Below are 14,682 nucleotides of genomic sequence, written 5' to 3'. Positions count from 1 at the left end.
GTAAAAAAAAACCGGTGTCATCGTTTATCTTACTTTTATCAGTCCATTTACGTATTTCTACAGGTGTCAGCCAATTATCTGCCACATATATACACAATATCTGAAATCGTGCTTGTCACTTTATACTTTCTCGCGATTCAAAAGTATTCGTAAACAAACATTTTTCTCCTCTTTTCCTTCCTCTCTCACTCCTTCTCTTTAAATAAATACATCATCAAATAAATATTTAGCAATATCTGAACTCGCTCCATATTATAAAAAATATAACGTCAAATGCAACTGGATGCAGTTTTATAACATAGTCATTATATTTTTTTCAAAATTAATTTAGTTATTTTAATTAAATTTAAGTAATAGAAAAATGAATTTAATTCTATATAAAATATTAATTATAATTGTATAAAACGGGTTAAATAAAAATTTGCAGTAAAATATTATAGAAAATATAAATGCATAAAAAGTCTAGTTTTTAAATATAATGTATAATATGTGAAATGTATATAATTTTATACATTCCGCATATCTCACAGATATACATATATTTTTAAAACACATTTCTCGCATATTATATTTTTTGTAATATTTTACTGCAAATTTATTTAACTTATTTTATATAATGTCTCTTTAAATGACACAAGAATTTATACGAAGCCAGTTTATATACATATAAAACTTGATTAATTATAATTTAACTCATGAAGATGCATCTCGAAATATACGATAAGCGCATATGAAAGACCCACAATATGCGATATCATCAAGTCCAGTTTGGAGCGTACAAATAGGTGAATAATTAATTACGCACAATAAATTAACTCACCGGTCGATGCATCGCCACCGTTTCCTCCTCGCCGTTTCATCGCTCGGGACTTCTGCACTCTCCTTTACAGATGCAGCACGAGATCGCGAGGGAGCGCAATTAATTAACAGTCGCGCACACTAATTAACGTAATCGTCGTATCGCTCTTCCGTCACTTTGTACGGCACTCCCGGCACTCGTTGCATGCACGTTTGAACGCGCGCATACATAACGCAATAAACGGACGCGATGATGCACTTCGACGTGTGACGACGAATTGGAGAGAGACGCGCCGGCAACTTCACACCATGCGAATCATCCATGTAGAAACATCGCGCCGCCAATACCGAGAGTCGGGTACTGCGCAAACAATAGTTGCTTTCCATTTACATCAAAACTCAGATAAATCTCACTTCTGTCTTTCTTCAACATCCATGTTAAAGAAAGACAAAAGTGAGATTTATCTGAGCTTTGATGTAAATGGAAAGCGCCTAATATTATTGTCCAATATGTCTCAGTTGATCCGAATAACAGTCCGCACGATCCACGATCCATTTAGGATGCGAAATGATACATCACGATAAATAGGTTATATCGCGAAGCGGCACGCGTCAATTATCGAATATCGGCGAATAAATCTTGTCGCAGCGATCGCGCACGATATAAAACACTCCCGTTCGTACATTTTGCGACACGCACTTGCCTTCTTCCTTCTTCGAGGTAAATACTTGGAGAACGCGAACCGCTAATTGCGCGCCAAGTAGCAGTAAGGAGCAGGGTGGCCACAATCGTAAATAATAAAGCGACACTGCTGCGACGTGTAGTGACGCATACTAAATCGTTCTTGTCGTTGTGTGTATTCTCGAGTTCAATGTAACAATACGATCTTGAGACGCTGCCAATGTCACTATCGAATATCTCACTCGGTCCGAATGAGAGAGTCCCCTTCGATAATTAGATATGATTAACTTTAGAGCGACTGATTAAGCAGCAGGACACACGTCGTCGCGATTACCATTGTTAGTCTCGTCATAATCACGAACACCTTGGGACACGCACGTTGATTCCCGATTACACTGCCGATTACTCCCGAGATCCACGAGACACTCACTTTCGACGGAGACGAATCGTCCGGCGACGCAAAGGATGCTCGATCGCGCGCGAGACGCCGACACAAAGTGACTAGGCCGGTCAAACGTCGAACACAAGATGGCGGGGGTAGGGGTAGAGACGACGCTGTGACGTAGCCGTGACGTGCCGCATACCACAGTTAATTGTTATGGCCGTCGTATATTCTCGAGTTCAATGTAAGTAGGATATTTTGACGATGTCGCTATCGAATATCTCACTCGATCCGAACAAATAGTCCACACGATGCTATCGATCCTCGATCACGACGTACACTTGGGGCATCTTGATAATTGATGATAGGTTAATTTTGTCGAGACGACGGATTGAGATGAAGCGACGCGAGATTATCGGATATTTGTCTCGTCGCACAATTCACGAACACTTTGCGACACGCGCGACGACACTTTCGGTCGAGATCTGTTCGCATCTAATTCTCACTGCTGTCTAATGGCTTCTGCAGCCAGCGCGATTTCGCGACACGCGACGCGCGATATCCAATGAGCGTACAGCTTTCTCGAAAAAGCTGTACGCTCATTGGATATCGCGTGTCGCGAAATCGCGCTGGCTGCAGAAGCCATAAGGCCGATATTACATTTGTCGTACGACAAACTTTTTAAGCTCATTGATTGGCTACAAAATAGAGACTTGAGAAATTTTCTATACTGCAGCCAATCAATGCGCTTAAAAAGTTTGTCGTACGACAAATGTAATATCGGCCTAACAATGAGACAAATTTTCGGCGACGCGACGATGTATGTACATATGTATATGTATGCACAACCACGCGCGAGACGGACACGATGAGAGAGACCGCGCCAGTAAAGGTTAGGACAAAACATTAAGCGCCGCGCATAATAAAATTGATATTACTGCGCGCGTTATCGAATCCAATAACGATGTAATAATGAAAGGTGCTTATCGGAGATCGGGACGACGATGTTTTCTTAGGACTGTAATGCACTCTGGATTTAAAATGACATGAAAATTATATATCGTCCGTTGATTAATTTACGGCAAGAATATGTTACTATTAAATATATATATGTCTCGGTATTACCTCGAAAAATAATCCCGCGATGCTCGATCGTATATACTTGGGACGCGACGAAATATCTTGACAGATTATTTCAAATAGTTATAAAATAAAATATTTCTTTGCGTCGATCGGGCGATAAAACTTTCGTAGCGTTCAAACGGAACGCACTTGAAACGAACACGTGCGATACAGCGACTCGGCAGTGACGTATGATGACGTAGCGCTGACGTATACATAAGAATCAGCAGCAATTTCATACCGCTCGGCGAGACCTCAACGTGAAGACGCGTTGCCGGTGCCCGGTTCAAATATATCGTCCAATATTACGGTAAATATTACTTTCAAGTATCGAAATTGTTCGAAATCATCCGCAAAATAATCCGCATAATGCTCACGATGTTCGATCTCACCCGCAATAACACAGATTCGCACACAGGTTAGGTTAATAATGCGAATGATCCATTTCGTGCTTTCGTCCTTGGAATGATACATTTCAATAAATGGACTATTCCAAGGACGACAGCAAATGGATCATTCCATCTTTTGCGAATATCGAAGAATATACATACATAGAGTTTGTTATTTATTCCTGCACTGATGAACTGGTGCAATAAGTTAGAATGAGACAAGTATATATCTTGTCTCACTCTCTAACTTATTACACCAGTGTGCACTAGTGCAGCAATAAAGAGCAAACCCATAATCGTGCAAGCGAGAACGTCGATAATCGTCCGAATTAATAACAATTGAATTAATTATTCTTGATCTTGCATTCGTAACACTCGATTGAAAAATATTTTGTAAGCAGATAATCGCATGCATATGAATCGCGCGCGAACATAAAGTGACGCCACAAAAAGAACTAAAAGAATAAAATAGCACGTCCTGGCATCGAGCGTCACGTAATAAAATGTAAAATTAAATGACACGTTAATTGAATCTACAGCTCCGAAACGTTTATTATTCGTGTTAATTAAATCGCGATCGAAAAACGCGCGAAATTGTACAACATATTAAATATAATATACATATTATCCTTCAGTAAACGAATATTCTTAAATAAACATTTTATTTCGTCTTTTTCTTTGTTTGCCTACAATTATTATTATCATCTGCGAGCATTAATTATCTATTGCGTGTACGATCGAAAATCAAAGATATTTCCGTGACGCGAAATTCTATTTCCGAAGTTCTATATATAGCGGTATGTCGCGAATGTTTATTGTCGGGAGTGACGAACAAAGTAACGGGCGATTACCGTATTAGATTAATTCTGCGTGTAATTCGCGTGTGTATGTGTGGATGTTTCAAGCAACGAAGCAAGGGCGACCGAAATAACGACGGCACATCAGCATTGGTGAGTAAATTTAAATTTCCTATTACTTGTATTTTTTTTTTTTTTAATAGTTTTATTGTTTAATAATCACACTTTATTACATGTTTATCGCGGTCATTTTCAGATCATTTATGCGAACAAAATAATAAAATTCAAATAATCAAATAAATTAATAAAAAAATAAAATAAAATACAAAGTTATTATTTATATCTCGATTTACAATGTTGTTACATTTTTTATTTCATATCTTTGTTTGTTTTATATTATTGGTTTCAGCTAAATAAATTTAAATTGATAGCAAACAGCGATAATTAAAAAAGAAATCGGATTGTATGAAAAAAGCTATGTTCCTATAATTAAATCTTTTTCTTTATATATATAATAGTGCAATATTTTTATAATTCATCCTTTCAAAAATCATACATGTATATGTATATTAATATAATCGTTTGAACGACAATTGTTTTGCAGATCGTAATTGACGATCTCGCAAATTTGAAAAAAGTATAATTTTGCAGAACTTTTTAGAAATATAATTTTAATTCTTTTTACAGAAATGGACTTCCAGTTCTATTGCATGATCATCCACGGTGAGTCATATCAGTATTCTAATGTTAGTTTATAAAATATTGGACTAACATAAAAATCGTTAACAAAGACAATTGAAAGATTAAATCTTTTCCGATTAAAATATCGGAAAAACAATAAATTAAAAGATAGCTGCGTATTCTTTTCGATATCTCCATAAAATATATATGTCAACGTTATAAAATTAGTGAATACCCGCATACTTATTGAGTCTATCAATAATAATAATAATTGAATATTTACTTGTTTGAAATGGAGAGGAAACTGCAGCATAACGCTGTTTTATGTGACCTCTTTTTATAAGAAGCTTATTCATGTGCAAAGTTAAATTACAAGCTCAACTATGTGTCGCGGTTTGAATCTGTTCTGAAGAGATAACATCCCCGAATGATTATTTTCGCGCAATCTTGTTAAAATCTTTATCCAACCGCGTCGTCGAGTTTATCCTCTCTGACCTTCTCTTCGCAATGCATTTCTGCCAGAAAGAAAACTTAAGAAACGAGGTCTTTAAATTAAAATACAAAGTATATGTGCGATATATTAATTAAAAGATAATAAGAAATAAAATAATTTACAATTTCCCTTTTGCTAAATAAAAATATTATGTTTGTTACAAAACTTATTAAAACAATAACAAGAGACAAATATTTTCGACATCTCATTGGTGATAAAATTCACCTACTTATCTGAAAATCTCTGTTATTATTTTTTTCATAAATTTTTATATTCTTCCCGTAAATATTTCACATGATACATTTTGAACATATACACAGAGAGAATTTTCTCTCTTAGAATTTATCCTGAAAATCATGGTAATCGGGGACAATATATGATATGGAAAGAATTTTATGAGAATTTCTCTGATTAATATTTATCATAGTAAAAATAATAACATCTATCACAATAAAATACAAAATATATTTGATTAATTTTACTATGCAGTTAGAAAACAATTATATTTATATTTTATTATGATAGATGTTATTATTTTTATTATGATAAATATTAATCAGAGAAATTCTCATAAAATTCTTTCCATATTGTCCCACGATTACCATGATTTTCAGGGTAAATTCAGTGTAGTTTTGCTAAATTTTACAATGTGACAGTTACAATGTGTGTGGCATTAGATGTATATAATAAAAATGTAGATCCATGCTGGTTATCGTTATCGAAAAAAAATAAAAGAGAAATGTGAATACTTGAGACGCCCTCATCCACGCGCCGTTACTTCATACTTTTATTTCGCGTTTTATGACGAAATATGAAGATTAATGACCGAACATTGTTTACAGTAGTCGCACCCTCTCTCGTTTCCGCGATGCGACGAAATGCACGAGGGTGGGCCGTAGAAAGAGGGAGGTAGGGTAGTGGGTTGTTAAGCTTAAGCTAACTCACTTGTCTTGGTGACGTGAAGGATACACCGTACGACCTTCTAAGCACCATCGCGGATATTTCATCGTGCTTGAAGATTAAAGGACTCTCAAAGCTCTTTCGGGTCAGGGTAGAATAGGGTGAAGAAGGGGGAGGTGTTGCCACACAGGATGGACAGCCTGTCCGCCGCGACGCGATGGGGAAAACAGCGTTGATGAATTCGCGTCGCGAAGAAACCAGAGACGTTAACTTTTGCACCGCGACCTGCCTTTTTTTTCTTGACAAAATGTTCTCCATCAGTGGCGTAATTACAGGCATCGCAAAACTCTCCTTTTTCATATTAGGAGACATCGGAAAGAAAATTTCGGAATTAGAAAATAAAAAAAACTATGATAGACTATCAAATTTGCTGAATTGAGTTTTGTTAAAAAAAAAGAATAAGAAAGATTAATAAAATTTTATGACATAAAATTTATATAATATATATTTATATTATTATATTATTATTTTTCAAAATTATTTTTAAATTCTTTTCTTTCAATTTTCGATCAATAAAAATACACACATGATCAATATTTAGAAATCACAACTATCGCAGAGAGATAAAGGTTTATTTATTATTTATGTTTTTTTTTATGTTTCGCAAAACCATTTTTCTCAATTCTTTTTTATTTTTAGCATATACATATAGTCTCGATATTGAATTTTTATGTTTTTATATATTATTAAATATTATTAAAATTATTCTAAAAAGAAAAGCATAACAAAATAATCGAAATCCACATAATTGTTTAAAATAGAATTGAGAAAAAATTAAAAAAATTTTTTTCTTGAGCTGTTACGCCACTGTTCCTTCGAGGGATACAGATAGGATCCTCAAAGCTAAGAGTAACACGCGACATTTATTCTTGGGAATCACTTTAGCTTCATCAGGAAAGCGACACGTCTGGCTCCACGATGAACAATCGCGGTCAAGAGTCTTCCCTTTTAGTTCTGTACAATTTTTTATAACGTGGAATCGCGTATATACAGAATTTAAATTGCAGAATGTAAAACAAGATGACGATAACCCATAGAATTGTCTATTTAAGTGAACAAATATAGATTATCAGGGATAGATGCATCTTGATCCCTGTCTATTTTTTTATTCTTTTCAAATTTTATACATAACAATACAACTAAACACTTTACGTACTAATGTCTGCAAAGTCTAAAAAAACATCATTTTGCGACAAAAGCTATAATTTAATTTTATATTTACTTTTTTGTACAAATAACAAGGTAAAAGCACATACTCATAACAAAGTAAAAGCATTAGTACATAAAATGTTTAGTTATTTTTTACACAATTCTATCTAGATAAAATCAGTATAAAATTGTGTAACTTTTTTTACATAAATTAGAAAAAAAATTGCTATATTATAATCATAACTTGTGAATTTATATGATTTAATCTTGAAATCTTTCTGCGTACAATGCGAAAATCAATTAAAATATTACATCGGATACACAGTATGTCATATGCCAAGTTCTACAATAGTTTAGCGATAAAAAAGATGTTACATGTTACAAAGAAACTTTACTGAATCGCGCAACGAGAAACTGAATCGTGTCGTCAAACAGAGAATGGCGCTATTGTAAACAGTGGTAACCGGCAAATGGCGATATCACGAATTTGTGCAATTCGCGGAAAGCACGTGTTACAACGAGCATTTATCTATCCGTCATTTTCGCCGACGAGAAGTAACTTTTCCAATTTCCACGGGCAAACTAATTCCCTTTATTAGACCGCATCATACGCTTCGCATATCTCATCTTACTCATCTCTTTTTTTTCTCTCTTTCTCTCTATGCACAGATTGAACACAGCCCTATTCTTGGTATGTTCCAAATTTTATATATTTTTTTCATCTGTTTAATTTAAAAAATCGAAAATTGAAGTCATTTAGAAGCAGCATACGTAATGAAAGTTATGCAAAGTGCTGCAAAAATTGTTATAGAAGTTTTTCAAATTTTTTCAAATTTTTCGATTGTTTTTATCTTTCTAATGGGTTGGAACTTTCGACGATTCACCATTTGATTCTATTCGAGTTCCGCTTGAAAACGAGATTGCCTCGTAAAAAAATATGCCGCGATAGAGTATTATTGTCGGAAGTTAACTTTGCGACTGGAAACTTGAACGATAAAATTCACCCCGATTTCGCTCGAGGGAGAGACTCCCCAACTCTTCTGCACTCGCTGCTGGTCGATCCGCGCGAGAGCGTAGTCGTGATAAATACTAATTAACCCAATGTCGCGGTGTCGCGAGATAAAACGCGGCGTTCTTTGTTTTTATTCTTTGTTCTTTGTGCCTCTTTCCTTATGAAACTACGGCCGAAGAATCACGCAGAAGGATTTTGCGACGAAATTGTATGCATACAGTGTCGCGGGGAATAATGTAAAAATGTAGAATTTAAATCAGACCGTAACAAGATTCATGAGATTCAATCTACGAGGGAGAAATATTGTAGAACAAAAAGTGTGAAAGATAGGAGTGAAACTATATTTTTAGACACGAGCAATATGCATTAATATGAAGCTACGTTCCTTTTTATACATATCGTATAAGTACGTTTCACGATTAATCAAAAATGTGAATTTTAGTAATTAAGCGAATGTATAATTACTTCTACTAGCGAAATTGTTTTAACTCCCGCGACTTTTATTGTATTAAAGCGTGATTTTATCTAACTGTTTCGTGGTCCTTTCAAGAGGTAAAGCTCGCATTCTAATAAACGTAGTCGGAACAAGTGTGCACCGAAGTGTACACTTGCACATCCGTGCAATACTCAAGAGACGAGCACTTCGGAAAATTGCTAGCCCTTCTTAAACTGTCCTTTGTGGTCATCACTTCTCCTCTGATCTATTATTCTCGATACATAATTCATTATCGAAAAATCTTATGCGTTCATAGAAGCTGATTCTATTTAGCATAAGCAATTTTAAATTTGATGATTTTTTTTAAATATATCAAAAAAAGAAAATTTGTACATTATTTGATAATTATTTTGTTGTTCTTATTTTTAAATTAAATTAAGATTAATTTTAAATAATAAAAAAATTACGAATATATATTTGAATAATTTTTTTTCTTTAAAAGAAAGAAAAAATTAAAATGTTTCAATACAATAATAATTAATTTATAAAATAGCTTACGTAATTTTTATAAATACTTTTGTAGCTCTCCAAATTTATTTTAAACAATGTTAGATGTTTCTAACGATTTTAACAGAATTTATACTAATAAACTTTGAGAGAGAAGAGCAAAGCTAACACTTCTTCCACTCTCGATCGTACTTGCTCGGCTGCGTCAAACTTCTGTTCGAAAGTTTCATTCTGCAGAAACTGTCTAGAGACCAAGTCTTATCTCTCACGAAATCTCAGTGGTATACATTTTTCCATAGAGAATATTTACGTAGAGAACATGTGGTGTTATCATGAGGTTACAACACATGTTCGCACTTTGAGATTGCATACAATGTATTATTACGCTTATATGTTTTCATAAATGACAGATGCATTCTTTATTACGTTTTTATAAACAATTTTTTATAATATATGATTTCTAATTATTATCTAACATAGATATTATTATTGTCTGATATTAATATTTGAATATTTTTTATTAATTTTATAATACACACACAAATCTTTTATTATTTCTCTCTTTTCAGGCAAATTAAATATTTCTCAATTTATTATATAAATTTTATACATTACTCACACATTGTATATATATATATATATATATATATATATATATAATAATTTTAAAGATCTTATGACAAACAAATTTTAATTTTTTAGTACCAAGTATTTTATTTGAGCAAAAATATTCTGATTTAATAATAAAAAAAATCTGACTTATCACTCTCTTCAAGTTTCACATATCGATATTTCGCGATAGCCTCTGGATATTGTGAGCAATATAAGCGTAAAAAGTAAGGCTTCCATATGTTGAGAAATGAAATTTTCGCGAGGAAACTTCAAATACTGTGCGAGTCAGGATAGAATAGAAGACGCAATACGATACGATATTTTCTGTTGTATTAGTCATGCCGTATATTGACTCGCACAAACTCGAAAGGAGTTATTTTGCATGAAAAACAAGGAAAACACAGCTCTTTCTAGCGTCGCATCATTGTAAAGAATGCAACCTGCGTTTGACTTTTTCATTTTTAACTTTAAGTCGTATTTCTTTAGTGATTTGAAATCGAATCGCTTTTTTTAAGGAGAAGACATTTTATATGACATATTACGTAAAGTTACGAAAAATGGAATATAAAGAATTTCCGTTCGGGTTTTGATGTACCTATTTCCCCCTGATATGGCTTGACTCTAATATCGCTCGTTTTAATTTTTCTGAACAACTCTATATCGTGCAATAGAAGCGTCTTCGAAAAGTTACGAGAGGACTTCTTTAGGAAAAAAGTTTGTAAAGGCTATATCGTGAAATGTGCTTGAGATATTGCTGAGAATGCGAGTGGTTTTTCCATAATATTATGACTACTGAACACGAGATGTACGCGACAGCAAACCAAGACCGCTGCTCGTGTTGTTTGCATTTTCCCTTAAAGGGTCGCCTGGAGTGCTATATGGGTCAGGAGTATTGCAGTGTGTGTACTTTGTTTGCTGCTTGTCGCAGCTGCACCCTCGCGTAATACACCGACAAGTGGTTGAGCTCCGCGGCAAGGAAACCGACCCGCTAAATTGGCACGACAAACATATCTGTCGCAACTTTACTCTAGTCTTTTGATATAAATTCCCTCTCTTTCTCTCTTTCTTCCTTTTTTTGTCAAATTTTATTTTTAATAGTTCAAAAATAATTTAAACATGCATATTCATAGAAGAACACATATGACATATGGACTATTTAAAGATTCACGAGAATAAAAATAAAGAAAGATCAAAAATTGTTTGATTATTCTGTAACTTATACTTTTTGGAGAAAGGAAACTTAATTAATTAATAATTACATACATTATACAAACATGTCCACAGTTTTTAATATTTATAAAACTTTGCATTGTAAAACGTGACGAAATGATATGATAGATCTAGCAGTTACAGTCTGTCGCATCTCTGACGCGACATATTTGTTATTTATCACATCTTTTCCGTTGCATGGCAGGTATATATTAGATTATGTATGCCGCATCTCGCGGACGCGCGAAACTGCATTAAAAAGTTCCAGCATATATTTAAATGCATCTTATGTGTCTTTACTTTGCTGTAGTCTAAGGCTACAATGATGGAAGATTTATAAACTTTCGTTTTCGTGAGATGACAACGGTGCTGTTACGCGAAAGAATTAAATAGCGCATTGAAACTGACTAGAATATTTAATCTAATACATGCAATTTCGCTTCACTTTATATTGGGTACCGATCGATGAAGGGGAGAGCGCGTATAAAACCAGAGATCAATATATCTGAATAAATTGAGACCAGAATACAATGAGCAAAAATTACTCTTTCAGATATAGAGCCATTCATATTTTTCCCAAATTAAAGAATTCGTACCTTTGTACACGCTTTTGATATTTTTCTTTTATCTGACATAATGAAATAATTACATATTATAAAAACAATTAAAGCTCTTTCTTTATCACATATTCACTCTTGACTCTGTGCAAATCGTCGAAAACAAATTCTCGCACGTTCAGCTCGGATCACTGTCGGCAAACGATTGATATTGCGCGTTAATCTCTCTTGTTGGTGGCTCTCCTTGTCAATGGATGATGGTACGTTTAAACACGTGAGTGAGAGAGAAAGAGAGAGAGAGACTATCTGATCGTCGAGTGGTTCTCGAAAGCGATGAGTTCGTCGACCAGGGCGTTAACGAGATTATTAACACGCTCGCGTATTCTCTAAAGAGTCGTCTCATCGTGTGAAATGATCTCGAAAGTATCCTCACCCTTTTCGAAGATGAAAACGCGGAGATTAAGGCGACTCCGGCTTCTTTCCAAACCATCGATCAAGGAGATCGGTCTGGTGAAAAAATGTCGCCACATCATATTATTTAAAACGAGGTGTAAATTAAATGAAAAATGTATTTATCATTCGTGATTGAATCCAAAAGCAATATTATATGTAAAATATAAATATAAATGATTGCAAAATCGTTTTTAAACAGATATGTTAATAAAAGTAGAAATCACTCAATTAATATTTTTATAATAAATTTTCTTAATTATTTATTAAGTGTATTTTGATTATATCTTGATAACAAATATGGTTTTTATATATTAATTTTTTAATTTCACTTTCTGTGTTGATCTGCCTAAACATATTTATTTCAATACAGAAAACGTTTTGCACACATATTTCTCGTTGTTTATACCAATACATTTAGATTAATCGGTGACGTTCGGGTTCATGCGAACTTTCTTCCGTGACTGAATCGACGGAAATGATTTTTTCATGAGCGGAACAGACCGAAATCGGGACAGATGGCGATGCACTGCCAACTGAGAGAAATGGAACGGAAAGCGGTAAATTGCATGGAAGTACATTCGGCGGATTGGATTAGCATTTTATACCAAAAGGTCTCATGTGTGCACATACGTCACCGGACGAGAGCACGCGCGTCCGTTTGCGACGTTGGTCGGTTGGTGAAAACGTGCGAATGGATATTGCTCGCGACACACGCAAAATGATACCGATAGAAAACTCGAAACGAGTTTTCCCGCTGGAAATATACACCGGATGGTGCAAAAAAAATTCGATCTAAAATTTATCGAAAAATTTGTAAATGAAAGCTGCGCGACCCTCCGTTAGGTCCATGCTGAAAAGGGGTACGCTGTATACGCGCGTAATCTCGAACTTGCAAAACTTCGGACATCGTTCTTTCGCGTTAGAAAGAAACTTTTCTTCAGATTACATACACACACAAGAAGTCGAGAAACGGGTTTCGGTGGAAGCTGCTCCTAACTCCAAATTGGCTGGTGTGTCGCGTGTGTAAAAAGATTTTTACCGTCCGCGCCATAAGTGCGCTCTCGTGTGTCTCGGTTTGAAATGAGAAAGCCGAATTTGCGCTCCTCAAATCCTCCCCTAATGCCAAGCTGCACTTGCGACATACTTTACGTAGAAAATAACTCTGCATTCCACTTACGTCATCAAAACTCGATTGATAATTTTATTTTACAATGAAAGTCTCTTAATTTTATTTCTTTGTTTTCAGTCTTCTCATGTTTTACTCTCATTGCACTTATTGCTTAATTTATTTTCTTTTATATATTGAATACACAGATTGATATAAAATTTGAATAACAAATTGAAATAAAATTTTATTTTTATGTTATTGAATTGATATATTTTATTTATGAAAAGAATTTTATATTAAAAATAGAATTAATATTTACATATTTTTATATTTATTTTCTAGCCATATTTTTTATTACATTTTTTCACAGAACTATTACTTCTCGAATATGAATTGTTAAAATATGAAAAAATATATAAACTGTCACAATATGGGATTATTCCTGAATCTGATTGTTTTAAACTCTTAAATTTAAAAGAAGACGAAATAACGAATTAAGATGAAGAATATTGACATAATTGACTTTATGAAATATAAAACAACTTCGTAAATTGCAATAAGAGTGAAAGTTATTTTTGCAAATAAAGACCATCTCAAAGTACAATCGCTGTGTTTATAACGCATGTGTATATCGGATCAGACTTAATTAATATATACCTGTGAAATTAGCTTCTCAACATTCAGAAAAATTAAATTTCTGTACGCCATTTGATTGCATATTTATCGTTTTTGAATTTTTATTTGCACACATCTAGAAAAATAATTATTCAAAAAAAATGTTGTAGTTATTATTTTTCTATATGATTTTTCTAGGTGTCCCCAAATAAAAATTCAAAAACGATAAATGTGCAAACAATATGCAATCAAATGGCGTACAGAAATTTAATTTTTTCGAATATTAGAGGATTCACTTCACGTAGGTTTAATGTACAAGGTGTTCTAAAATTCAAAGAAATAAAATGAATTTTTTTTATCACAATTAAACGATTAAAGTATGCGTGTATATATCACAACTTTTCAAATTTTAACATTTGACAGACACATAATCAAGTTCCAAAGTGTTAAAGTAAAATCTCAATAAATTCACTTGATAAACACAAAGTGGGATCGATTCCATTACACAGTCAATAGACAATCAGTCCATAGTGCGTTAACTTACTTTACTATACGAGTTTCGGTCAGTTTTATGGATTGGTCGGCATAGATACGTGCCACAATAAGGCCGCTTGTCTCGAATCCCGCAGCTCGATTCACCTATAATTCATGGCCGATAGACTGAGCTGGAGCGCATTCGTTCTCGTTTTTCGTATGTCCGACGCAAAGGCGCTCTAGATC

The 14,682-nt window shown here is 33.9% G+C and overlaps 1 protein-coding gene and 1 long non-coding RNA gene across 5 annotated transcripts in view; one reads left to right on the top strand and one right to left on the bottom strand.

Annotated features, from left to right (window-relative positions):
- LOC145937331 (uncharacterized) overlaps positions 1-14,682 on the bottom strand; it is a 233,645-nt gene that overhangs the window by 180,232 nt on the left and 38,731 nt on the right. The window lies entirely within an intron of this gene.
- The window catches only part of LOC145937341 (uncharacterized), a 97,680-nt gene continuing 86,141 nt past the window's right edge, over positions 3,144-14,682 (top strand). The window contains exons 1-2 of the long non-coding RNA XR_014425544.1: positions 3,144-4,323; positions 4,858-4,893. This is a non-coding gene — a long non-coding RNA (uncharacterized LOC145937341). The remainder of the gene's footprint in view (positions 4,324-4,857; positions 4,894-14,682) is intronic.

This window comes from Prenolepis imparis, unplaced genomic scaffold (genome assembly GCF_030444845.1).
Source record: "Prenolepis imparis isolate NDT839.2.m4 unplaced genomic scaffold, iyPreImpa1.0 SCAF_6, whole genome shotgun sequence".
NCBI classification, from domain to species: domain Eukaryota; kingdom Metazoa; phylum Arthropoda; class Insecta; order Hymenoptera; family Formicidae; genus Prenolepis; species Prenolepis imparis.
Note: the sequence above shows the minus strand (reverse complement) of the source record. Positions and strands in the feature narration are given on the sequence as shown.